We start from the raw sequence: 26,631 nt of genomic DNA, 5'->3' as shown, positions 1-26,631 counted from the left end.
GATTACGTGTAAATCATTGACCATAGAAAGTACGTGATCACCGGTACGCATGGCGGGCTTCTTCCGGTGATCTGCCTCGCCTTTGAAATGCTTGCCTTTCTTTCGACAATGATGGTTGGTCGGAAGAAATCGACGATGGCCCAGGTACATATTCTTCCTGCATTTGTCCAGGTATATACTTTCGGTGTCAGCTAAACAGTGCGTGCATGCGTGGTATCCCTTGTTTGTCGGTCCTGAAAGGTTACTGAGAGCAGGCCAATCATTGATGGTTACAAACAGCAATGCATGCAGGTTAAATTCCTCCTATTTGTGCTCATCCCACACACGTACACCGTTTGCATTCCACAACTGTAAAAGTTCTTCAACTAATGGCCTTAGGTACACATCAATGTCGTTGTCTGGTTGCTTAGGGCCTTGGATGAGAACTGGCATCATAATGAACTTTCGCTTCATGCACATCCATGGAGGAAGGTTATACATACATAGAGTCACGGGCCAGGTGCTGTGATTGCTGCTCTACTCCCCAAAAGGATTAATGCCATCCGCGCTTAAACCAAACCATACGTTCCTTGGGTCACCTGCAAACTCAGCCCGGTACTTTCTCTCGATTTTTCTCCACTGCGACCCGTCAGCGGGTGCTCTCAACTTCCTGTCTTTCTTACGTTCCTCTCTATGCCATCGCATCAACTTGGCATGCTCTTTGCTTCTGAACAGACGTTTCAGCTGTGGTATTATAGGAGCATACCACATCACCTTCACAGGAACCCCCTTCCTGGGGGGCTCGCCGTCAACATCACCAGGGTCATCTCGTCTGATCTTATACCGCAATGCGCCGCATACCGGGCATGCGTTCAAATCCTCATACGCACCGCGGTAGAGGATGCAGTCATTAGGGCATGCATGTATCTTCTGCACCTCCAATCCTAGAGGGCATACGACCTTCTTTGCTACGTACGTACTGTCGGGCAATTCGTTATCCTTTGGAAGCTTCTTCTTCAATATTTTCAGTAGCTTCTCAAACCCTTTGTCAGACACAGTATTCTCTGCCTTCCACTGCAGCAATTCCAGTATGGTACCGAGCGTTGTGTTGCCATCTTCGCAATTGGGGTACAACCCTTTTTTGTGATCCTCTAACATGCGATCGAACTTCAGCTTCTCCTTTTGACTTTCGCACTGTCTACTTGCATCAACAATGACCCGGCGGAGATCATCATCGGGCACATCGCCTGGTTCCTCTTGATCTTCAGCTTCCCCCGTTGCAGCATCACCGTATTCAGGGGGCACATAGTTGTCGTCGTCCTCTTCTTCTTCGTTGTCTTCCATCATAACCCCTATTTCTCCGTCCTTGGTCCAAACATTATAGTGTGGCATGAAACCCTTATAAAGTGGGTGGGTGTGAAGGATTTTCCGGTCAGAGTAAGACTTCGTATTCCCACATATAGGGCATGGACAGCACATAAAACCATTTTTCTTGTCTGCCTCAGCCACTTCGAGAAAATTATGCACGCCCTCAATGTACTCGGAGGTGTGTCTGTCACCGTACATCCATTGCCGGTTCATCTGTGTGCATTATATATAATTAAGTGTGTCAAAAACCATTACAGAACATCATGAATAGATAAGTGACCAAATTAATAGAAGTTCATCATCACATTAAAACCAAAGTACATACATAGTTCTCATTGAACAACATATAGCTCTCCAGAGCATCTAATTAAACCATACATTGAAACTATCTAAAACATTTCAATGCAACAACAAATGCGATCATAATCGCAACCAAGGTAACAATTGATCCAACGGCATAATGATACCAAGCCTCGGTATGAATGGCATATTTTTTAATCTTCAAATGCATTGCGTCCATCTTGATCTTGTGATCATCGACGACATCCGCAACATGCAACTCCAATATCATCTTATCCTCCTCAATTTTTTTTATTTTTTCCTTCAAGTACTTGTTTTCTTCTTCAACTAAATTTAACCTCTCGACAATAAGGTCGGTTGGAATTTACGGTTCACATACCTCCTAGATAAATAAAATCTATGTCACATTGGTCGACATAATTGTCATAAACAATAAATGAACCAAATAGTTATAAAAGATAATATATACCACATCCGAATCATAGACAGGACGAGGGCCGACAGGGGCGGATACCAAAACCATCGCACTATATAATAACAAGCAATAATAAAAGTAAGAAAATTAGACAAGTATCTATCTAATAATACAAGTAAGAATTTTTTTTTTAGAAAGAAGATAAGAACAAGAGGCTCACCACGGTTGTGCCGGCGACAAGATCGGCGCGGGCGATCAACGGCGGTGAAGACGGGGATGGGACTTGACGGACTGTTAAACCTAGACAAATCTTGAGAAAAATGAAGCTTGGAGGTCGAGCTTCGAGAGGAGAAAGCTTAACTAGTGTGGCTCGGGCATTTCATCGAACACCTCATGTGCATAGAAGGTGAGCTAGAGCACCACAAAGCTCTCCCCTCGCCGGCCAGAAAAAACAGAGCAGTGTGGAGTGCTCTTCTCGCCGGCGATGGGGTATATATAGCCACCTCATTGGTCCCGGTTCGTGGCTGGTACCAGGACTAAAGGACCCCCTTCTGTCCCGGTTCCAGCCACGAACCGGGACCAATGGATGTGGGCCAGGAGCGAGGACCATTGGTCCCGGTTCATGTCTGAAACCGGGACAAAAGGGTTCAGACGAACCGGGACCAATGCCCACGAGGCCCCGGCCGGCCCCCTGGGCGCACGAACCGGGACGTATGCCCCCCATGGGTCCCGGTTCGTGACTGAACCAGGATTAATGGGCTGGCCAGTTCTGAACCAAAGCCATGTTTTCTACTAGTGTGAATGAGCTTATAAATCCAGTCACGAATTCATGGGACACCGATTTGGTATACCAAACCTTTAATGCAGACGATGCCGAGACAATCCTGAAAATCCCCATTCTGGAGAACACGAATGACTTCATTGCATGACATTTTGATAAGAAAGGTGTCTTCTCAGTGAAATCTGCATATAGACTGGCGGCAGATTCAGCAAAAAGGGATTCAAGGCATGGTCTGCCATCTTGTTCGGAGGGTGCGGGTGAAACTTCCAATTTCAACTGGAAAAATATTTGGGCGTTACCATTGCCAAACAAGGTGCTGCATTTTCTATGGAGGATGGTGACACACAGCTTACCCCTCAAAACAAGGCTGGAACACAGGGGGTGGAGGTAGATACCAGATGCCCTGTATGCTACCGTTTTGATGAGGATGGGGGACACTGCTTCTTGAAATGCAAAAAAGTGAAAAACATATGGAGAATGGTCCAGATGGAACACACCAGACTGAAGCTCATTCAGTGTCCTGGTCCTTTTAGCTTGTTTGAAGAGGTGTTCCAGCTAGAAGAGGAAGAAAGAATCAAAGAATTAAGGTGTGTATTCTATTTTGGAGATGGTGGCATGAGAAGAACAAAGTGGATGCAGGAGGGGAGATGAGAACTCCTCAAATTATTTTAGCTTCAATTGATTATTATGTGCTTGTTTTCAGGAACATCAAGGAAAGAAGTATGGCCAAGAAGCAACATGTTAATCATGGGTGGTCTCCTCCCCCAAATGAGTTTATGAAAATTAACACCGATGGATCTTTTCATGAAGTAACAAGTACAGGCGGATGGGGTTTCGTAATCAGAAATGATTTGGGCGATTTGATTGCTGCAGGGTCAGGAAGCTTGGAGCACTTATCAAATGCTCTCCATGCCGAAGCACTAGCTATGCTATATGCTGTTAACGCCGCATCTAGAATTGGATGCAGCTGAATCATCCTGGAGACTGATTCTGCGGCGCTGAAGCAAGCAGTTTCAACTGAAGCTTATAATCTAGCTGAACTGGGAGCTCTTTTTCAGGAAATAAAGCACCAATTAAGAGTCGCTTTGATGATGTAAAGTTGAATGTTTGTTCAAGAACATGTAACGTAGCTGCGCATACTTTGGATGCGCTAGGAACTGAATTAGGGAATGGCAATTTCAACATCTGGGTTGGCCATTTTCCTGAATTTGTAACAAACCTTGTAGCTGGTGATACTGGCGGCAAGTAGTTGGTTATGGAATACATGTTTGTTCCTTTAAAAAAAAATAGTAACTACAAAAAAAATAAACACTATATACATGGAGATATACAAGTTACTATTTACTACAAAAAATAGTAACTACAAAAAAATAAACACTATATACAAGTCAAAAAATAAAATGGAGTTTTTTTTAAAGAAACTTGACCTGCTGTTGTATTCGTATAAGAAGTTTGGCCATGGAAAAAGAAATCCATGGCATTGTTGGTGACAAAAAATAAACACTATATACAAGGAGATATACAAGTTACTATTTACACGTTTTGTCTTTGAATTTTTCTTTTTTCCCCTGAAGTCGACAGGAATTATTTCCTTCGTGAAACTTTTTATATGAGTACAAAAGGTCAAATGTATTTTTAAAAAGTTTCAGATTTTTTTGACTTTTCTTGAAATTTGTATATTTTTCTCATACCAGGTGTATATACACACACGAGAGCCAAAGGGAATTTCTCGTAAGACTGGACAAGCACGCCTAATTCCTGAGTGTATATACACCTTATATGAAAAACAAGTATTACAAAAAAGTCAAAAAATTCTGAAACTTATTTTAAAATAAACTTGATCTTCTATTGTGTTCGTATAAAATGTTTAGCCAAGCAAAAAATCCATTTTATTGTTGATGAAAAACAAACAAAAGCAATACTATATACATGTTACTATTCACACTTTTTGTCCTTGAATTTTTTTCCCTGTAGTCGACGCGAATTTTTTCCTTCGTGAAACTTTTTGTACGAGTACAACAGAAGGTCAATTTTATTTCATAAAATCTTTCAGAGTTTTTTTACTTTTTCTTGAAATTTTTATGATTTCCCCATATCAGATAGATGTATATACACCCGAGAGCCAAAAGGGTATTTCCCATAAGACTGGACAAGCACGTCTGGTTTCTGGGTGTGCATGCGCCATAAATATAAAAAAAGTAACTATGAAAATAGTCATAAAATTCCAAAACATTTTATGAAATAAACTTGACCTGCTGTTGTATTCGTATAAAATGTTTGGCCAAAGAAACAATTCCATGGTATTGTTGGTTAAAAAAACAAAAATCAACACTATATACAACTTACCATTCACACTTCTTGTCCTTGTGATTTTGTTTTTTCACTGAAGTGATGGATATTTTTCATTGGTGAAACTTTTTTTACGAGTACAACAGAAGGTCAAGTTTATTTTTTAAAAGTTTCAAAAAAATTGATTTTTTTAAATTTTTGTATTCTTTTTCCCATATCAAGTGTATGTGCACCCAACCACCAAAGGGTATTTCCTGTAAGACTAGAAAATCCCCTTTGGCTCTCGGATGTATATACAGCTGATATAGGAAAATTTCAAGAAAAGTAAAAAATGTGAAACATTTTTGTTAAATAAACTTGACCTTCTGTTGTACTCGTATAAAAAGTTTCACGAAGGAAAAACTACACGCCGACTTCAGGGCTAAAAATAAAATCTCAAGGAAAAAGTGTCAATAGTAACCTGTATATAGTGTTGTTGATTTTTTCACCAACAATACCATGGAATTTATTTCCTAGGACAAACTTTTTATATGAATACAACTGAAGGTCAAGTTTATTACAAAAAAAAGTTTTGGAATTTTTTGATTTTTTTTCAATCACTATTTTTTCATATCGGGTGTTTAGACACCGAGGAGGTAAACGTGCTTGTCCTTAAGACAGGACAAGCACATTTGGTTCGTGGGTGTATATACATCCTATATGAAAAAAAATGTAATTACAAAAAAGTCAAAAAAATGAAACTTTTTTTAACTAAAGATGACTCTCTGTTGTATTTGTATAAAAAGTTTGGTCTAAGAAAAATATTCATGATACTGTAAAAATACAAAATCAACATTATATACAAGTTATTATTCACACTTTTTGTCCTAGTGATTTTGGTCTTTTTTTCCTGAAGTCAACGGGCATTTTTTTCCCTTCGGTTAGTGCACAATTAGATGTACTACCGCGCTCCAGAATTAACTGTCACTAAAATGAGTGATTCTACAACTGTCATTGGAATGAGTGAATCTGCAAAATGTGTCTACATACACTCATTTCAACGACAGTTAACTCTAGATGGATGGAATAGTAATTAATCCTATGACGGTCTTGGAGTTCACCATTTGGTTAGAGCAAAAAGTAGATCTATCTAGTGGTATGTCATATCAAATGATGCATCACGTGAACCATTTATCAATCCGCATACGCTACAAAGAGAAGAAAAGACAATAAAATAAACACATTGCTCTGTGAATCGACTGGTTTTGCTAACCTTAATATTTAGTCAACTCCTAAATAATGAACATGCCATATACTTTTTCTGTCACGGACTGATAATGAAAATGCAACCTTCACATTGACAACAGAGAAGTAATGTACACTGATGTGAGTGTCAGGCACGTTTAAGTTAGTTTTTCCCGGCTGCGGCAAACGGTTTTCCTTCTAGTATGTGGCTATGTGCTCTGTTTTTGGATGCCATCCAAAAGTATGAAAGGCTTGTTAAGAGATCTCATGGACAAAGATATAACAAAAGGTTACAAATGGATTGTTCAAATAAAGTAAATCAGCCTGTCATAGCGAGACACATTAGATGTATGCATGCGTATTCGACACCGACTGTTTCTACCCTTGAGTGGAGTTTCCGAGCATGAACTTTGTGAACTGTGAAGCGTTATCCAAAAAAGGAAACTTTGTGAAGAGGAGCTCATACTCTTTTCGTGAAAATTCCATAACTGATGGTTAATGTTTCAAAATTTCTGTACAAAATCATGCACGTAATATTGATAAATCATATAATTCTGCAAAATTCTAACTTCACATGTGTGAGAATTAAAATATTCTAGCTCGAAAACTACGACTGCATTTCGCCTAGCAACAGACTACTTGTGTCGAATGCCAGTGCGCCATGTAGTTGCTGTCGAGATGAGTGAAGTTGTCGCCCACGCCCATGGCCATTGGGTACCCGTACCCGCTAGATGGTGGTGTATTGACGTAGTCCCTGCCGGTGACGACCTGAGCGGAGTACTCGGGCGGAAGAGTACCGTCGGCGAAGTCAGGGTAGCACCCAAGTGGCATGACTGCATCGCACAACTCGTCGGCAACCCACATGGTGAGATCAGTCCAGTCGTAGTCAGCATTGCCAAAGCCAGGCGGGAGCATCTCGCCGCCGCTGGAGGAGTTGTTGTAGTCAGCATTGGCGAAGCCCGGCGCGAGCATCTCGTCCTTGCCGCCCGAGTAGTTGTAGTCAGCATTGGCAAGGCCTAGCGCGAGCATCTCGTCGCCGCCGGCCGAGTAGTTGTAGTCAGCATTGGCGAGGCCTAGCGTGAGCATCTCGTCACCGCCGGCCGAGTAATTGTAGCCGGCATTGGCGTGGCCTTGCGAGAGCATCGCGTCGCCGCCGCCCGAGTAGTTGCCGCCGACGCACCCTGACTGCGTCCGGAAGGGATCGTCCCATGAGAATTGCTCGAGTAGGCCCTCGTTGCTCCCAGCGTGGAACGGCACCATCTGCAGCTGCTGGAAGCCGGCGGCCTCCATGTCCACAGGGTTGCCGCCACCCTGCCCAAGCTGCTGCGGCATGAGGGCTTCGTGGGAAGAACCCTCGAGCGGGCCGTGGCCGCCGTCGGCAGGTATGCCCAGCGCCTCCATCCTGTCTCCCGTGGCTTGCAGTGCAGCGTCGATGGTCTCGAGCAGCCCGCGCGCCTCCTCCAGCGTCATGTCGTTGAGCGCAGCGTCCCAGTCCGCGAGCGCGCCGGGGCAGCCGTGCCGTGTCCGGGCGAGCTTGGCCCTCTCCTTGCCCAGCTCCGTCTCCATGTAGCTCCGGTGCGTGTGCCGCGCGCGGGTCTCCGCCGGGACGGCGCGACGGTACCTCTCGAGCACTCCCTCCTCCGACTCCCACACGAGCAGCGGAGCCCCCGCGCCTGCGGCGCAGACGAGCGCGACCGGGACCGCGCAGAGCGTGGCGAGCTCGGACGCCTTCTTCTGCAGCCCCTTGGTCCTCCTGGCGTGCGTCTCGGCGCGCGCCCGCGCCTTTTCGATGAGCCTCATGGGGACCTTGCGGCGGGCCATCGTGGCTGCAGACCGGCGGTGCGCGTGCTTTGCTTCTTCCTCTGCTCCTCCGATCAGACCCGCTTGGCTTGGCTTGGCTTGGCTGGCTGGATGGAGCTCTCCGGCGAAGCGGCCGGTATATATAGGTAGAGTACGGGACGCAGGCTTCTGTCCGCCGGAGGCGGAGGCGGAGGCGGATTCGTCCGTCTCTCCCGAACGCGGCGGCCGCCATGAGTGCTACCTAGTGCCTAGGCAGTAGGCACTAGGCTTATTAAGCTCCGTAATCTTGCATCAGTCTGCCTTGGCGCCAAACAGATGATGCTGTAGGCTGCTAGTTGCGGTTTAAAACAGTACTTGAGGCCGTGATTAGCCAGAAAAGGCAGGTGATTATAACGACTCCGGAGATACTGGTAGAGGCCGTGAATCCGGTTTCTACTTGGCGCAATTAATGCGGCACCATTGAGGAGGTTCCCCGATCCCAGCACGGCCAGCACCGTCGCGGGCGCGTTCGTGCACGTCCTCCGGAGACCGATGCTAGCCGGCGGCACGCCCCTGCTCAGGACGCAACGGAGCACTGCGCCGCCCGCCGCCCGTCGCAGTTGGAACTAATCGGGGTGTGGGTTTCAGATACATTTTGCTGATGCAGAGTTCAGTGAACCTGCTGGACAACCTGCACCGCTGAACCAGCACCAAGTAAAAGCCAGGATACATATTTGTACAGTTACTAAGCTCCCAAAAATTACAGCGCTCACAGCGCTCCTGGGTTTTTTTCCCAGGGTGGACCCCATTTGTTAGGGAAAGGTTGAGGCGTGGCTTCCTTTCTTATCTCCAGCACCTCCCTGTGCAGCCCCGTATTACTGCTATACAGACGATATTCACATACGATTTCAGCACGACACTCCATCTCACACCATCCATTCAAGACGCCAATGTACAGAAAGTTGTTGGATTTGGCATCGGCTCAGGATCGTGCAAGCAAATGGCGTCTGTGAAGTAGTTTCGTAATCATAGGGTTAACTCCGCCCCCACCGCCGCCGCCACCCGCCTCATCTCCGGAGACCTCAGGCCTTGGCTCTCCTCTAGCCCATGGATTGGCTCCTGCACCCCGACCCCCCTTCCCACGAGCAGCCCCCTCGCCTCCACACCCTTGGTCACGGATGAAGCCGGAGCTCACCCGCGCAAGCCCGAGCGTACAGACGCTCTTGACAGAGAGAATCGACACTGCCACCGCCCCGAGCTCTTTTATCTCCCTTCCCGCCTCGATGGCCACAGCCCCGCAACTACGCCCACGGTCCGACCTCAACTCCTCTCCCTATGCTTTCTTCTCTGATGCATCTACCTCTCATCCATGTCGCGCCGGCGGCAGCGAGGGATCCATGTTGCGGTGGCGATGGCGAAACAATGCAATACTAGATAGTTGTGTGCATCAAACAATGTAGAGGCCAGATTTTTTTTCCTTTTTGGAAAAAATGTAGCCCTATGATTATCTTAAACCCTAAAAGCAATTCTGGTGGTACATTAAAGATGAATCCTGCTAGGAAGCTCAAACTACAAGTGTTTTGTTCTTTCAAGTTTTTAGTCGCTATGAACACACTGGCCTTTGTGACCATGCCTCATGGGTTGTCCATGGTCCACTCATCTCGCTTGGGAAATCTACTTGAAACCAGTGTTCCCATGAGGGAGACCCACACGAATTGAATGAAGCGAACCACAAACAGAAACAAATTGTATTTCTCGTTTGTGAAGAGTATGTTCTTTTCTCAAGAACGGTAATGTACACATGAGAACTAGGCAAGAACTGTATGAGACGATTTTGTGTTGAGATACACCTTCACTTATACTCCTATATGTCTATAAATAGTGTGTGGCTAGGAGTCGTGAGAGCATGTTTTTCCTTGTCGAAAGATAGCTCGGTATGAATGAAAGTGTTTTGTTGTACGCATGGCGTTTCATGAGATATTTGAGTAAACCAAACAAATAGGCATCCACCTTCGCCTCCTCCTTTCCAACCACTACCGTCGCCATCTACACTATACATCTCCCAAATCCAACACTATCCCTCGCAAGTCGAGGTATTTAGTTTGGATCCAGGGTTATGTGGATACAATGGTAGCAGGTCACCTCTTATTGAGAAAGTTTGAGGTATCAGATGCTATCAATGGAAAGTCAAGTGCCCCTTGGGGATCCACTTGTGGAAAAGTAAGACCGGTCTATCCACATCAACTGATACAATTATTTGATGCAAGCAATGGACTCGGTGTTGATGAACTTGTGGAAAGATTGTAATGGGAAGGTGTTATTGTTGATCATGTGGAAGACTCCGTGAAGAGGGAGGGTTTTTTTCCTGATGAAGGTCATGAACGCATTATGCAGTCAATCAGGTACGCCTACTAGAAAATGGATGGACTTACTAGAAAACGGAAACCGCCCGGAATCTGGTTGTTTCTTTAGATGCTTTTGTCAAATGAAGAGAAACATGGTTTACGTGTATCAGTCAGGCAGATATGGTATGACTTGAGATCAAATCCTTCCTTGATGAAAAAGTCAATATGTGAGTGTGTGTAACATAATCTTTTTGGGAGAGATCACTTGCAACCCTTATTGTTGAATTATGATCTCTGTGTGACAGACCTCCCCAAGATGGAAATCAAATACCAAACTCTTGTAAATCAGTAGAAACTTCAACATCCGCAGCCTTTCAAAATAAAAATGGGATAATCTGTAGAATCAACATCACTCGCTATCTCCTGGATCATGTCAAAATTCAGCCCATGCTATCACGATAATGACAGGATAGATGATCATGTCAAACGAGAGTATGCAAAGTACCATATTAAATCATTAGTGTGGACCTTTGTAGACGATAGAAAATATTGTGTCTCACCTAACGGGAAGCGGTTCGCATTTGTTAAGCATGTGAGGCTTACCTGGCGCAGAAGGAGGGAAAAATTATCCCAAGGTTGTCATACAAATAATTTTTTCTCTACATACCGTGACTAAAAATAGTGAAGATTGCAACCCAACTGGCACAAATCATATCATAAGGGAGAACAAAACCCATGATAAGTTGAGTATGGATGCCTCTACTTCTTGTGTACCAGTGTAGCTAGATGCAAAACTTTCCCCACAGACATTGTCACTGCTTGCTAGTTACCATGAAGTCACCACTTTTTCCGAGGGACACATTAGTGAAACCATGAGGATGAAGCTAGAGAACCATATCTTGGCATTAGGTTGGATTATTGACTTCAAAGAACATAAAATTACAATGCTTTAACGTAAACCAACGTCACACTCTACGACTCACTTCTCTCTTCGATCTAGAAATCTTCAGGTAATTTAAGAATTATGGGATGAGATTCAGAGCATAAAGATGAGAAAACAGAGACATGGAATGGGAGGGTAGAACTCCTTTCATACTAGCGGTGGCTAGGATTTGTTTTAGCAATAGCAAATGGGTAGATATGCTCTCCATACATCATTGTTGGCTTTATAAGTCAGCTCAGTCTCATGGAAAACAAACGGAAATGACGAAAAGTAATAGAGCTAGTTAAAAAGAAGGAAAAGCAACAACGGTAAACATTTGCTAATTTCATTCAACTGGAGCCGTTGGATCTTCATAAATAAAAAAGGGTATCGGGAATCTAGGTCCATTCGATAACTGAAGAACTATTGCTGCTGTCACATGTTGTTGGTTTTCAATTTCTTCAGAATTTCAAAACTTCAAGTTTCAATTTTTTTTCAAAACTTCAGATCATGACAACCAAATATTTCTAAGAGATACCGGTATAAAGTTAAAAAAAGATACCGTTATATGTCACTTGTCTGGGAGACTATGTCTCTATCTTTCAAGTACTAAGGAGCTTCGCGGTTCATTGTATTAATAAACAAGTTAAAGGGAACAATATTAAAGAAATTCCAGACAATCACAATTATTTGGCAGCGCATAGAGTAAATCTTGATGCAACAATTTCATGGGACATGGCAAGACTTGGTAAACAAACGTGAAAATAAATCTAATGGTGTAGGAAAATAAGTAGATTGTGCTGGTTCATTCGTCGTTTGACCTTCAATTATTTTCTACACTCAACATGCAACATCACACATTCCATGTCAAATTTTGGTTTTCTAGTTCGTTTGCTATATTTAAGCCATTAGGTGCATTATTAGGAATTTAAGGGTTACTAATTCAAATTTGAACCGAGTGTGTATGGGAAAGTTGCAAAATTGGACAGAAATTCATACTTATGTTCTAGAGTATATTTTTAGGCTTAAGCAAGAAAAGTAAAGGAATTCAGAACATTAGGGTGTCAAAACTCAACCCCGCACATGGAGGTTAATAGTTTTTTAATTCCAAAGAATGTAAATGAAGTCTGAAAACATGAAACTTGGCATGATGTCATTATATAATCTCTGGATGCCATGAATTATTTTAGAAGGTCTCGCAGATGTGACATACATTGTTTAGCAATCAGACCATCTACGACGAAGAATCATGGTTTCGAGAGGAAATGTGTCGGTTCTGAATGGGAAGTGTCGGTTCCTTCATCGTTTTACCTCGATTTTTTTTTCTACACTCAGTATACACCATCACATGTTCCAGGTTAAAATTTGAAAAAAAAAATCAGAGTCATTTTGCTATATTGAGCCATCAAGTACATTCCTAAGAATTTAAGGCTTAATAATTGAAATCTGAGAATGCATGAAAAAGTTGAGAAAATTGGGTTTAAAAATCCTATTTGTATTCTTGAGTCTATGTTTAGGCCTTATCCAAGAAAAGTAAAAGAATTCCAAACACTAAGGTATCAACACTCGACCCCAAACATGGAGGTTAGTAGATTTTTAATTCAAAAAGAGCAAACAAATCTGAAAAAAATTGAAACTTCGTGTGGCATCACTATATGATCCTTAGATGTCGTGGAAACTTGTTTATAAGGTTTGGTAAATATTTTGGCATATGCAGTTTACAAATCGGACCATCTTCGATGAAGAATCATTGGTTCGAGAGGAAACGAGTCGGGTTTATAGGCAAATTGTTGGTTTCTTCATCGTTTGACGTTCATGTTTTTTACACTCAACATACACCATCACATTTTTATGTCCACTTTTAGAAAAAAATTGGGGTTTGTTCGCTATATTTATGACATTAAGTGCATTTTTAGGAATTTAAGGATTGCTATTTTAAATTTGAATTGAGATTGCAAAATTATTTTTGCAAAATTGGGTCTAAAATCCTGTTTATGCTCTTGAGTCTATGTTTGAGGCTTATCCAATAAAAGTTAAAGAATTCCAAACATTAGTGTGCCAAGTATCGATCCCAAACATGGAGGATGGTATTTTTTTTAATTCCAAAAAATGCAAACAAAGTTTGAAGACATGAAACTTGGTGTGGTATCATTATATGATCCTGAGATGCCATGGAAAAAAATTCAAGAATGTTTCGCAAAAATTGTGGTATACATTGTTTGGAAACCAGATCATCTCCGACGAAGAATCGTGGTTTCCAGTGAAGCGTGCCGGTTTTAAATTCACAATGTCGGTTCCTTCGTTATTTGACCGTGAAAATTTTTCTACGCTCAACATACACCATCACATGTTCCACGCGAAAATTTGAAAATTTTCAAGGTCCATTTGCTATATTTAAGCCGTTAAGGGCATCTCCTATGGCATCCCACAAAGTGGATCGACTATCCTTCCGTGGATGCATCCGAACACCCAACTGCATGCCAGAAATGCCCACCCACATTTCATACGAAAGTAGAACCAACAGGACAAATTTCACGCAAACCAAACCTAGCTCATGCAAAGTTCAACATATTACATTAAAACCGGATGATAGTTGACAAGTTTAAATAAATATACTACGACTAGTATGGGAGCCTAACCTCATCGCATGAACTTCATTGTTGTCCGCTCCATCACCATCGTCATCGTCATCGTGGTCCTTCCAGCGGCAGAAGGGAGCGTAGGGGCCTGCCTCTCGCCTTCCCTTGCCGCCGTCGAAGGCGCTGGCGCGCTGCGACTCGGCCACGCCAATCTTGATGAGTTGGTGGTTGAGGCGACGCCGACGCTGCATGGACATCACTATGGTGGTCCTAGACTTGTCACTCGACCAAGGCAACGTGAGGTAGGGGTTCGCGAGGACTTAGTCCGACGCGACGTCGGACGTCACTAGCACAGGTCTACTATGCGTGTTGCGCAACTCCCATAGCTCCGCCTCCCACGCCGCCCTCTGGGCCGTCGTCGAGGTGTTGCGTGAGAACATGTTGCAGCTACCTGCCCGAGGTAATGCAGCAAGCATCCGCGTGCATTCGCGATTGCCAGAGAGTCTTCCTCCTCCTTCACGGTGACCAGACACCACTAGCTTCTGGTCGGCCGACAGGGAGGTGATGTCGGCACCCTCTCCTTGTCGCGTCACTGCGTGATGCATGACGGCGATGGTGGCTTCTCCTTGACGCGGCGTCCGATTTGGATACCGCGGTTGCGTGTGGGAGGGGGCATCTCCTCATTTCCTTCATGACACAGCGGTAAGGCGGTGACAGAGACGCTAGACCACGATCGCGGAGGGACCGCTCGAGCATGACCTACAACTGCAACTAGAACTACTTGCCCATCATGGCGGCCTTCAGGAGGAGGGGCGGCTACTAATGTGCCACGTCGTTTGAGGAGAGCATGACCTCCTCCTTCTCGGTTGGTGCGTCCGCATTGAAGCGGGACCACCTCCCCGTCTTGTCACGTCGCTCTGCCCGGCATGTGTCCACTCTAGAGTGGCAGACTACCATTAATGCACGATGAACATTCGAGAGTGGTATGCGCGAAGAGGGTTTTGGGTGGGACCACGTTGTCTGGTGCGTATGTGGCACGAGTCCAAACGGCCACAAATCTCCCCCGCGTTTGGTTCTAGTTTGCGGGAATTCAGACGCACTGCGCGTCCGCGGGCATATGTGGCTCCGCGTTGCATCAAAAAATGATTCGGAAAAAGCCTAGGTTAGCATGGAAAAGTTTGAACCGAAAGTGCATGAAAAAGTTCACAAAATTGGGCTAGAAAAATTTATTTGTATTCTAAGTCTATGTTTAGTCCTTATCCAAGAAAATTAAAAGAATTACAAACATTAGGGCGTCAAGGCTCGACCCAAACATGGAGGTTAGTTAGTGGCGGTGCCATTTCTCAAGAAAAAAAGTTAGTGGCGGTGCCAGAAATGTTGCCTTGTGTAGTCAATTTGAAATTGCGTAGTCAAATATATGAATTTACACAAATTTATTCCAATATTTCTACACCTATAAGCTAGTTTCACCAAAAAGCTGGGTAGTCAATTGACTACCCAGCTTGTACGTGGCTTCGCCACAGTAGCTTTTTAATTCTAATGAATGCAAATGAAGTTTGAAAAACATGAAACTTGGCGTGGTGTCATTATACGATCCCTAGATACTGTCAAAAATATTTGAGAAGGTTTCATAAAAGTTGAGATGTGCACTATTTAGAAATTAGATCATTTCCGACAAAGAATTGTGATTTCGAGAGCAAACGAGTCGTGTTAGAAGGCAAAGTGTCGGTTCCTTCATCGTTGGTTTTGGCGGTTGTGTTGGTGTCTTGTGGTGGGGTGCATGAATGAAGGGAAGCAATGGCATTCTTCTTCTACGACCGCATTGGGTGAAGTTGACGGTGCTAGGATCAAGTGGACACACAAAAGACCCCGGTCGAGGTACCACAAAGCCTCATTCTCATCGCTTTGCGGTGGTCCGGTTCATCGGCCCGAAAGCATCCTTGTATGTGATGGTGCTCCTTCAGTTCTGGGTATGATGGTAGTTCCCCTCTTTCTTCAGCGTTGTCTCGGCGATGGTAGGGGATGATGATGAGCGACGTTTTGACGTGGAACAAGATTTTGCTGAAGTGAATACCCAAGCCTCTATTGCAGGCAAAGATTTTGCCTCCAGGTTTCACCACTTGGGTGAAAGCAACATCTGAATGTTTGGCTTGCGGGCACGTGTATTAATTTGGGATTGGGGGGGGGGGGGGGGGGTGTTGGGTGGGTGTACAGTTCCGCTGTGACTCTAAGGCTTCGGTGAAAATTTTCTTAACGTGATGCATACTTCACGTGTGGCTGTAGCGTTTTTGGTGGATGCGGGACATTCGATTTGTTTCCTGCCACCCACGATCTGTTTCTTTGTTGGCTGGTGCATGCCGTGCGTTGACTGTCTGTTACGATCTGCATGCATACGTGATGGACGGCCGCCAAAATTGATAAATTTGATCTATGGATGAAATCAAATCACAAAATGATTTGTCTGTGAAATGCTGACTTTTTGTGTGACACCCGACACGAAGGCGCCACACTACATTGTGCAACGCCTCACAGATAGACGCTACACGCCTGGCCAGCGTCGCACCCGTGTGATCCGAAAATTACTAAGTCAGTGTGCAACGCCTGAGAGCTAGGCGCCACACTATACAGTGTAGCGCCTAGCTTCTAGGGGTTGCACTAGTGGTTGCTTCATTTTGTAGTGCAACCACTAGTGCAGCGCCTAAGAGCTAGGCGCCACACTATACAGTGCGGCGCCTAGCTCTTAGGCTCTGCACAATGACTTAGCAATTTTTAGGCAGTCTGGGGTGCAACGCTGGCCAGGCGTGTAGCGCCTATCTGTGAGGCGTTGCACAGTGTAGTGTGGCGCCTTTGTGTCGGGCGTCACACAAAAAGATCAGCCGCGTGAAATAGTTTCATGAGCAGTTCATTCTCTGATTTGATTTCGTCTACATGTCAAATTTATCAAATTTGCCCTTAAATCGTGGGCATCACACCATCTTATCCCTATCCACTCTTAAGATATTTTGGCTTTCTTTCCTCTCGATTTCTCTCCATCTCTCTGGAAGGCTCCCATCAAATCCGTGCACGGCTCAACCACCGTTCCGCCACCGTATGAGCCTATAAAAACTGCTCTTCCCGTCGCTTGCTCCCAGCACATCGTCGCTCGACATGCATGTTTCTATGTCGCCATTCGTCGCTCGGCCGCCATCATCCGCCTTCGTCAAGGCCAGGCCACTGGCGTGCGCCATCAGGGCACGGGCGTGGCTGCGGCGAGCCTCCACTAGGCCGCGTATTGGGGAGGAGCTGAATCGCCATCGCCACCATACCGAGGTTGCCGCTACTGCTCATGGGGATCTCCATTGCCACAAGACCGAGGCATCCTCTGGTGGAGCGGCGGACACCACAGAGCAGCGGTGGCCCGCCCAACCTGCCGCCGCTTCGAGGTCACTGCTGCTGTGTCGACCTCGCGCCTGCCGTTGGCACCTTGAAGTCTCCGGTCCACGTCTTTGCTCAGGGAAACTGTCGCCTCGGGTAGGTTAGCGCTGAAGGCAATGCGAGGAGGTTCTCTCTGCCCTCGGCTGAACTCCTCGATGGCGAGCGCGCAAAGGTTGTGTGCTCATCCCTCTCTTGGTTATGTACCTTGCTGCCCGCGTGTGTGCTCCCGCATCCTGCTGTTGCGTCATCTGCATGCGCAGGAGCAGTAGTATGCTGCTGCTGTGTGGTGGGCATGTGCACTTGGTCCGTGTGTGTGCTAGCTAGGTGAGGGTCACTGCTCTCTCTATAACTTTTTACAAAGAAACCTCCACTCTCCATCATGCATATCTCCGCAGGTAGGCAGACGCTTCCAAGATCAAGAGAAAAGGTCCTTGGATGAATAGCTTTTGCTTTTGGTGACATGTGATGTGATTTGTTGTGACACTTCAGGTATTAGCACGCGTATAGTACTGGTTTTGACTTATGAAGTGTACCCTACATTATGTGTCTATGCTGTGTGTTTGGGGCTGCTTATTTCTAGGCAGCTCAATAGGAATAGGGTGTGTTTTATCACCATCAGCTAGGGATCCACTACTTTATCCTAAACTGCTATTAAATTCACAAGAGGGAGCATTTCAATAACAAAAGATGTCTCGCAATGGTTTATAATATCATGCATATATGTATGATGCACCAACAGTTCCATTTTTGTAGCTCTATTGCGTACCAAAAAAATTGAATTGACAATGTCTGAACAAATATGAAGTAAAAAATTATCATGAAAGGGAATTGTTTTATTTTTCAAAACTAATGAGGTTGGATCTGCTTAAAGCACGTATTCATCAGTTAACTTCACTTTTTAGGGTAATTGCATTTTAAATCTCCACAAGAGGATAAAAACAGTACTCTTTTGGAGATCATCTAAACAAGATGGACGGGCTTCACACCTCCTGTGCCATTTTATGTGTTTTAGATTTTACTTCAGAGAGCATTCATCAGTTTGTGTTCTAAATTTTACTCCAGACAGTGTCTTTGGACTGACGCCACTCTGGAGAGATAACTTTAGCACGATTGATGGTTGCTTTTCTTCCCCTGTTGACATATCTCCTTCCTCTAGATGTGAATATATTAATAAAACAAGGAATTTTTAATATTACTGTCTGACGGAGTTCGCAGATTATTCAAACTTTTTGCAGCTATGGAGATCTGTCCGGACGGTCTTCTGTCCTACCTCTGAATCGAGGATATACTGTCGCTGTATATGAAGTGTAAATATTCAGATATGTAAGCTGCCTCCTAACTTCTCTTTACAGATTTATTATCTATGAAATGCATGCAAGCAAGTCCTATCTTACAGACAATTACTCCCTTATAGATAAATCCGTTGATTCATAAATTAATTGGCCGGTGATCGGTAGATAGTCAAGTGGATTGATACCTGGAGTTTAGAGCTCAAAGTCCTTCTAACTTCTCTATTTGGCTGTATTTTCTTGACAGCTTTGAGAGAAGAAGTACTGTTGGTCATTCCTAACATGTATATTTTAAATACTAGAGAAGTGAATTGATAGTTCATTCAGTAGAGTATTAGTAGATGATGATTTCTTTTCTTTGCATTCAACTGGTGTATATCCTGATATGTTTAGTCCGTTCCCAAAATAATTTGTGAAGTAGCCTTAATAATTATACACCTTCTCTGTGTATTAGTACTCAGTTTTTTGGGGAGCTGGAAGAAGCCAGCTTATCATAATATGTGAAAATGAATTTATTTACCTGCAGTGCCTTTTATCAGTTGACAAAGTTGTTTGTTAACTAGTTAGTTAGGCATTACAGTGAAGCTTGGCCAAGGGACTTATGTTGAGGCCTACAAGGCTCGAAGAACTGTAAGTAAATTGGTGCCCTTTGATGTATATTCATTTGTCAACTAATACTTGGCCATACTAGAGAAAAGCGCACACACCCCTAACAGATTCTAAATGTATACTTGGACGACCTTTAAATACCTGGATGATATTCCGCATAAACAAAGCCATATCGTCATTTTAACGCAAGAAGCAAGCAGTGTCCCATAACAAAGATAGCTACTGCTTTTGCTGAGTAGCAAATTCATTACTTACGGGGGCATCAAGAAGAGCTCTCTGCACAAAGGATTCATTACCTGAGCAAGGCATACAATTCAGGCGGCCTTTCATGGATTCACCTTAACTGATAGCATATGACCATGAGATTTTATTTCTTGAAATATAAGACCGCACCACCCTGCACAAAGAAAACAAGAGTTTTACAGCAGGTAAGCGGCCACTGTGAGAAATTGAAGATAAAACACAACGTCATCATTCAACAGGTAAAACCAAATTTGAGGTGAAGTCACTAAATTGAGTATTTGTTTCCCCATTGGACATGTCGGAATTCACAAACATCCAAAAGGAGAAGATAATGTATCGGCCAGACTATCAAAATTAGAAATTCTCTGTCAGGCACAACCAATCCATGAACCTAGACAGCAATACTAATAAAAAGTTATATTTTTCCAGCGAACACTCCCGGGCTGCCTCGAATTACAAGAATTTGAACTTATCCTCGAATTACAAGAATTTGAACTTATGGGGGCATCAAGAAGAGCTCTCTGCACAAAGGATTCATTACCTAAGCGAGGCAAACAATCCAAGAGCCCTTTCAACATTTCACCTTAGATGATAATATATAATCATAAGTTTTATTTCTAGAAACATAGGAGCTGCACCACCCTGCAAAAAGGAAATAAGAGTTATACAAGTGTCCAGTAGCCAGGGTCGCATTTTTTTAGAAAAGGAGGATGACCCCCGGCCTCTGCATCTGGGAGATGCATACGGCCACTTTATTGATTATTCTCGAGGACCTTACAAAGTATTACAAACAATATACCTGAATCCACCATCTTGGCAACATATGCCGCTACTCCTATCCATATGATGAAGGGATGCTAGCTGGGCCACTACCCAAACCACTCACCTAAGCCTAACATCAGAAGCCGGAAGCCCCAGCCGAGCCACATACCGGGTCTGGGGCACAATCCGGTCAGACGCACTCGTGTGTCGTCGCCGCCATCTTCCACAGGTCCGTCTTTAGATCATATTGAAGCTTCTACCTTGTCTGGCCACTCTGCCATCGACGTCACCATGACGCCAGACAGCTACCTCCTCCTGCGCGAGTCCATCTCCGCGCGTCGGACGCCGAGCCTCCACAGCTCCATGCCGCCGATCTCCGCCGCCATCAATGTGTGAGATGAAGTACCGCTCCACCATCCCCTTAGCCATCACTTGCTCCAAAATGATGCCCCCGGGAGGGAAAGCGATAAAACGCCATCATCGTCCGATCCGGAAGACCCAGATCTAGGGTTTTCCCCGGAGCATCCCGAGCCTGATGACGCAGACTGCAACGACGATGCCTCGACAAGGGAACGACATCTAAGGTGCCGTCATCGTCCGCCATGACCGTAGTCGGCGCGATTTTCATCGGCAGTTGCTCCACCAGACGTGCGCCACCGACGTCGCTGGTCCCTTCAACCGGAGTAAACTCCAAAAGGATGCCCTAAAGAGGGACTACGACGCAACATCGCCATCATCGCTCAATCCCAAAGAGATCTAGGGTTTCCCCCGGAGATGCCCGCGCTGTCAAGAACCAGACAAGGGTAGAACGGATCTGCCCAGCTGCCGACGAGTCGCACCCGCCACCGTGCCGACGGCAGACCAGCGATCAAGGCCCACGCTTGGGCATAGATCCGGCCGCGCCGCCGCAACCCGATCCGGTCACGCTGCTGCCGTCCCTGGCGGCCGCGACGCACCAGTTCGCGAGGCCTCCTGCCGCGGGGGAGCGAAGTCGCCAAGGCGCCGCCACCACCCGCCGTGGCGTCCGGCCCGCCGCCACGCTCCGGCCCGGGGGCGCCGGCCCGCGCCAGCCCCATGCAAGCGAGAGGGCCCGAGTCCCCGCCGCCGCCGGCAACGACCAGGCTTCGCCTGGCCGCGCCCTTGGGCGGCGGCGAGGGAGGAGGAGGAGTGGGGGAGGGCCGGCCGACGGGATCTGGGGGCCTCCCGGCCGCCCACGCGGGGGGCGACTCGGGAGGGGGAGGGGGAAGAGTTAGTTTTTTCTATGCCCTCCTGCAACAAGCTTCAGCAAACTACAGCCAGGGTCGCGTAACTGTGAGAAATTGAAGATAAAACACAATGTGATAATTGAACAGGTAAAACTGAATTTGAGGTAAGGTAACTAAATTGAGCATTTGTTTCCCCATTGGACATGTCGGAATTCACGAACATCCAAAAGGGAAAGATAATGTATCGACCAAACTACCAAAATTAGAAATTTTCTGTCAGGCACAACAAATGCACCAATCCATCAAGCTAGACAGCAATACTAATAAAAGTTACATTTTTCAAGTAGCTAGGGCTGCCTCGAATTACAAGAATTTAATCACTATTCTTACTAAGAAACAAGTAAAGTACTGAAGTAGTACATGTTAGCATCAACCTCATTATTCTGCAGAGAAGCTCAATTCAGGCATAACAAACCAAGGAAACACACGACGACCAGAAACAGTGAGTGAAGCAAAGGAACGGAACCTGCGACACGCCGACACCTGAGGAGGAATTCGCCATCCCTGCCGCCCAACGCCCCAACCCAAACGATACCCCACCAGACATGCACGGGGACGATATACTCACTCCACGAGCAGCTCCACGGATCTTGGCCCTCTCCGCGGCTAGGGCGACGGACTGCGACGGCGAGCACGAGTCCATGGAGGGGATCAAGCAGCGCTTCGCGGCGGTGCATGTGTGGCTCACAGGTCGACCATGGGCGGTGCGTGTTGGAAGAACTCACGTGTGGTTGCGGCAGTGCGCGGACAGGCGAAGCTCGCGGCGCGACGGCGGCCGGTGCGTGCGTGCGCGTAGTTGCCGTGAGTGGCTACCTACGGTGTGGCTGTCGCACGACACACGGCAGCGCTCGGCCCCTTCGCTGCTCCCGCCACCTCTATAACTCACGGTGGCGAGCCGGCGATGTCTCTGCGGCGAGCCAACGCTACGGTGTGCCGCACAAGAGCAGAGAGAGCATGGCAGGATAACCTTATCTCTTTGGTCATTTTACATTTTAGCACTTAGGATTTCCCTTATTCGTAACTAAGTTCTATAGCTTGCATGTTACTTTTCAGGCACACTTCTAAATGATTCCTTTTTATGCATGTTTTTAATCATATGGACCCGTACAAATTTTTTTGGCGTTCCACCACAATCGATTGGTGAAAGGAATGAATGTGGTTATTTGACACAGCATGGAGTATGATTTCGGCGTGCCATACGATTTTGGAAAATTCCAAGAGTTATGATAATTATGCACTTACACTTTAGTAGAAGGGCTAGAATACACACTAGACCAAAAGATTAGCTTTCAATTTACAAAAGAGTTGCCTAAACTTAAGAAATATTTTGATTAACAGTTCTGATGTTGCTATGTACACCCTCCGTAAACTAATATAAGAGTGTTTAGATCACTATTTTAGTTATCTAAACGCTCTTATATTAGTTTACAGAGGGAGTATCAGTTTATTCTTTGACATGTTTTTCTTTCGTTGTTGATAGCAATCAACATGACGTTATTTGATCTACTATTTTAACAAATGGAGCTTTGCATATGAAAACTTACATGAAACATGACCAGGAACATCATTATGTAACATCACAAAAGAGTAATATACGGGAGGGCAATGAAGCAAATTATGTTTGAATGAAATTTTTTATTTCTACTTTAACTCGCAATCGATTGGTCAGTTCTGAATCAAATGCATATCATATTCATGCCTCTTTTATTTGTTCAAATTCATTGTTGGATGCACTGTCGCTAAGCACCTATAGATCACACGGAACAATTTGCAAATGCTTTGCATCATTTCATTGGAGGTACCAATCCGGCGGAAGGCTCCACAAGAATGTTATAAGCTACAAATGAGTGCAATGTGTCCGGTCTTGCTTCAAAAAAAGGGCTATGTATAATTTCCATCTTGCAAGACGAAGCACTCATGCTGATAATAAATGTATTCTTTGCAAATTGTTCCTGTGCATGTCTTGCTTTTTTTTACTACAAAGTTATGACTAAAAACACATGCTCATAAAACTCTTATTTTTTATCACACGAAATTATATATATATATACACACACATAATGTATATACGGGGCGCGGCGTGCCGCCACGCGGGCATGGCTAGTTCTGCTTTTACATCTTGCGGAGTCTTTGGTATAATATTGCAAGATATCGATGTATGCTTCTTTTGGTGACCGCATATGTACTGTTGTCATCCGTTTGTCTGACGAAGTATAGATGGTTAATTAAAATAAACTAGTCAAACGTCTATATTTAGAACCACCGCATGCAATGGCTGTGACCACGAGCACCACTTTTCCATCTGCTTTTCCAACCACCGCTAACCCATTTCCTCAATCGTGGAGTATGGATGCAGCGTCCATGTTGGTTGTCACCACTAGCGCCTGAAGTAGGGGCTCTGGCTCAAGGCGTCCTCGCTGCATCCATACTCCACGATTGAGGAAATGGGTTAACGGTGATTGGAAAAGCAGATGAGAAAGTGGTGCTCGTGGTCACAGCCATTGCATGCGGTGGTTCTAAATATAAACGTTTGACTAGTTGACCACCGCTAACCAACCGGCTGAAGTATGCCATGGTTGCTTATGTTGGTGGCGCAAGGCGAGGCATTTCCCCACAGTTCGTCGTTGATGCTCTGGCGGCGGAGGCCGGCATCGACTCGGAGTGGGTCTCGGTGCACGACTTCCGGCCGGAAGATTTCCTGGTCATCTTCGCGTGCCCTGAGCACCGCAACAGCGTGGGCTCGCGCCCGTTCCTCCAGCATCAGGGCGTGCGTCTCTACTTCCGGCAGTGGACTCGCCAAGCTCAGGCGGTGCACGTTGTGCTTCGGTACAAGGTCGATCTCGTCCTCGAGGGCATCCCGCCGCATGCATGGGACCGGGAGGTGGCGGAGGACCTCCTTGGCTCTGCTTGCCTTGTGGACACGGTGGCGCCGGAGACGTACTCCCGTCAAAACCTGTCCGCGTTCAACCTGTCGGCGTGGACGGCGCACCCGGAGTTGATCCCCACCCTTCGCTGGCTGGCCATTCCCGGGCCGGGTCTCGTTGATCCCCTGATGGAGCTTGCGTTGCTGCAGTACAAGGTCTTGATCCACCTTGATTCGGTGACTGAGTTCGGAACTTGGGAGGAGCCGCTGTTCTTGGGTGCTTCGTCGGACAGCGGACAGAGCGGCATCCCTGGCTCCGATGGAGGGCCGTTCGGTGGTTCTGGTGGTGGCGCTGGCGGCGCCGCGCATGCTCATTGCCCGCCATGGCAGTTCGGTGTTCGTGATAGGAGGGGCTCGCCGAAGATGGGCGTGGCCTCCGCTGGCATCGGCTCGCAGGGCGCTGTGGGCGGGGCTGGCCAGGCGTGGCGGCTGCCGCCGATGGCTGCCCGACAGGTGGAGCCGCTGGTGGGGTCTCCCCTGACGGTGCGGCACAGGTTATCCGTCAGAAGCTCTGCTTTTGACCGGCTGACGCGAGAGGTGGGTCCGGTAGATGATTCTGGGACGAGGACTGGCGGGAATTCGAATTCGCAAGGCGGCAACAATGGAGCTCAACGCGGGGCAAGCACACCGGGCGTGAGGAACGAGGATTCTGCTGGGCACGGGGATTTGGTCCTCGCCACCCACGCTGAGACAGCTGGCCAGGTGGGACAGGATATCTCGCAAGCGTGTGGGGCTCTGGCTCTCACCAACACCGCGGCGACAGATGGCCAGTTGGGTGTGGACAACGGTCGTCCCACCAACGGCGACAAGATGGATGAGACAGGTCCGAGGCCCACCATGTGCACATCGGAGGTGGGGACGGAGCTGGTTCTCCCACCACGGATCCCACTGCACGCTAGCGTGGACAGGATGGCCTCACTGCCAATCATTCAGGAGGTGCTGATCCCAAGCGAGCCGGTGGGCCAGGGCGCGTCATTGGGTGGATCGCATGCCACGGTTTTGGGCAAGGCTGCTTCGGCCCCACCCCAGTCTGGGAGTTCGCTAGCCAATAACGCGCTAGAGGTGGCGGACCCTGCTGGGACCCCCGATGGGAATCATGCCCATGCACCATGCAGCGACGTGGGCACGTCCTTGCCCCCGGATCAGGCCCCCCGGATACTGATATTGCTATGCAAGCGGGCACAGTTCGTATGCCGCAGCCGAATGATGCTGGAATTGGTGCTGCGCTGGAGACTAATGGTGCATGTGGCACGGAGGCAGTGTAAGCTGAACGCTTGGGTAATGATACGACCATGGTGCTGGGACCGGTTAATTCCATTGGCAATGAGGTTGATGAAATGGAGGGCATGACTGCCCAGGAGGCGGACGCATACGCTAAACTGAAGACGTTTTGCTCCAACATCATCAAAAAGCTTGCGCCACCGCTCCTCAAAGAGGTCGAAGCATCAAAGTTAAGGCCAGATGTCATTCCCTTCACACCAAAGCGCACCAACAGGGCCACGAAAAAGAGCTCAGCGTTGAGTCATACTAAGGAGAACCCGGCGGAAAATGTGTTGTTGCACGCTCTCGGTTTGGTCCCGGATGATCTAACCGTGGATGATGGTGTCGTCCAAGAGCTCAAGGCGTTGTTTGACTCACCACTAAAAGAGCAACACGTTCGGATCATTGTTGGCCTATTTGGCAAGTCCATCCCGGCGGCTCAGGAGCTGCATGCGAGCCAGGCGATGGTGGTATGCACAAACTAGGTGTCTTCCTCCGGTGTTGGTGACATATATCTTCCATGGATATGCACCCACAAGTAATCTGCTGGAATGTTAGGGGCCTTAACAATCCAGCGAAGCGTAAGGCCGTTCGAGACATTGTTAGCACGGTGAAAGTGAACTTGGCGTGTCTACAGGAGACGAAACTTGATGTAATTGATCAATATATGGTAATGCAATGTTTGGGGCCATCGTTTGATGGTCATGCTTATTTGCCGGCGGTTGACACGCGGGGTGGGATTTTGTTGGCATGGGATATCACAACCCTCACCGTGGACAATGTTGTGCTTAATGACAACTTTCTCACCGGGTTGGTGCACACAAAAGTTGGGCAACCTTGGTGGATTACGGTGGTGTATGGCCCACAAGGGGATGAGCTTAAAAC

At 46.4% G+C, this 26,631-nt stretch overlaps 1 long non-coding RNA gene, 1 other non-coding gene and 1 pseudogene across 7 annotated transcripts; 2 read left to right on the top strand and 1 right to left on the bottom strand.

The window, feature by feature from the left end:
* Positions 1 to 262: 262 nt before the first annotated feature.
* LOC109751255 (uncharacterized) lies at positions 263 to 23,530 on the bottom strand. 6 transcript variants are annotated; one of them, XR_012189401.1, is made up of 5 exons: positions 22,030 to 23,513; positions 20,336 to 21,607; positions 20,078 to 20,178; positions 19,590 to 19,690; positions 6,825 to 8,826 (listed from the first exon to the last, which is right to left on the bottom strand). It is a non-coding gene; the product is annotated as an uncharacterized protein (transcript). The 6 variants fall into 6 exon arrangements; XR_012189405.1 differs by lacking the exons at positions 6,825 to 8,826; positions 20,336 to 21,607 and adding an exon at positions 263 to 1,560 and having other exon boundaries at positions 22,030 to 23,493; XR_012189403.1 differs by lacking the exons at positions 6,825 to 8,826; positions 20,336 to 21,607 and adding an exon at positions 1,632 to 2,029 and having other exon boundaries at positions 22,030 to 23,485.
* Positions 10,121 to 16,658, top strand: LOC141027695 (uncharacterized; annotated as a pseudogene).
* LOC120968018 (uncharacterized) lies at positions 16,756 to 19,203 on the top strand. The gene is made up of 2 exons (XR_005761948.3): positions 16,756 to 17,884; positions 18,631 to 19,203. It is a non-coding gene; the product is annotated as an uncharacterized lncRNA (long non-coding RNA).
* Positions 23,531 to 26,631: the final 3,101 nt, after the last annotated feature.

Source organism: Aegilops tauschii, chromosome 7 (assembly GCF_002575655.3).
Source record: "Aegilops tauschii subsp. strangulata cultivar AL8/78 chromosome 7, Aet v6.0, whole genome shotgun sequence".
NCBI classification, from domain to species: Eukaryota; Viridiplantae; Streptophyta; class Magnoliopsida; order Poales; family Poaceae; genus Aegilops; species Aegilops tauschii.
This window is presented reverse-complemented; position numbering and strand designations above follow the sequence as displayed.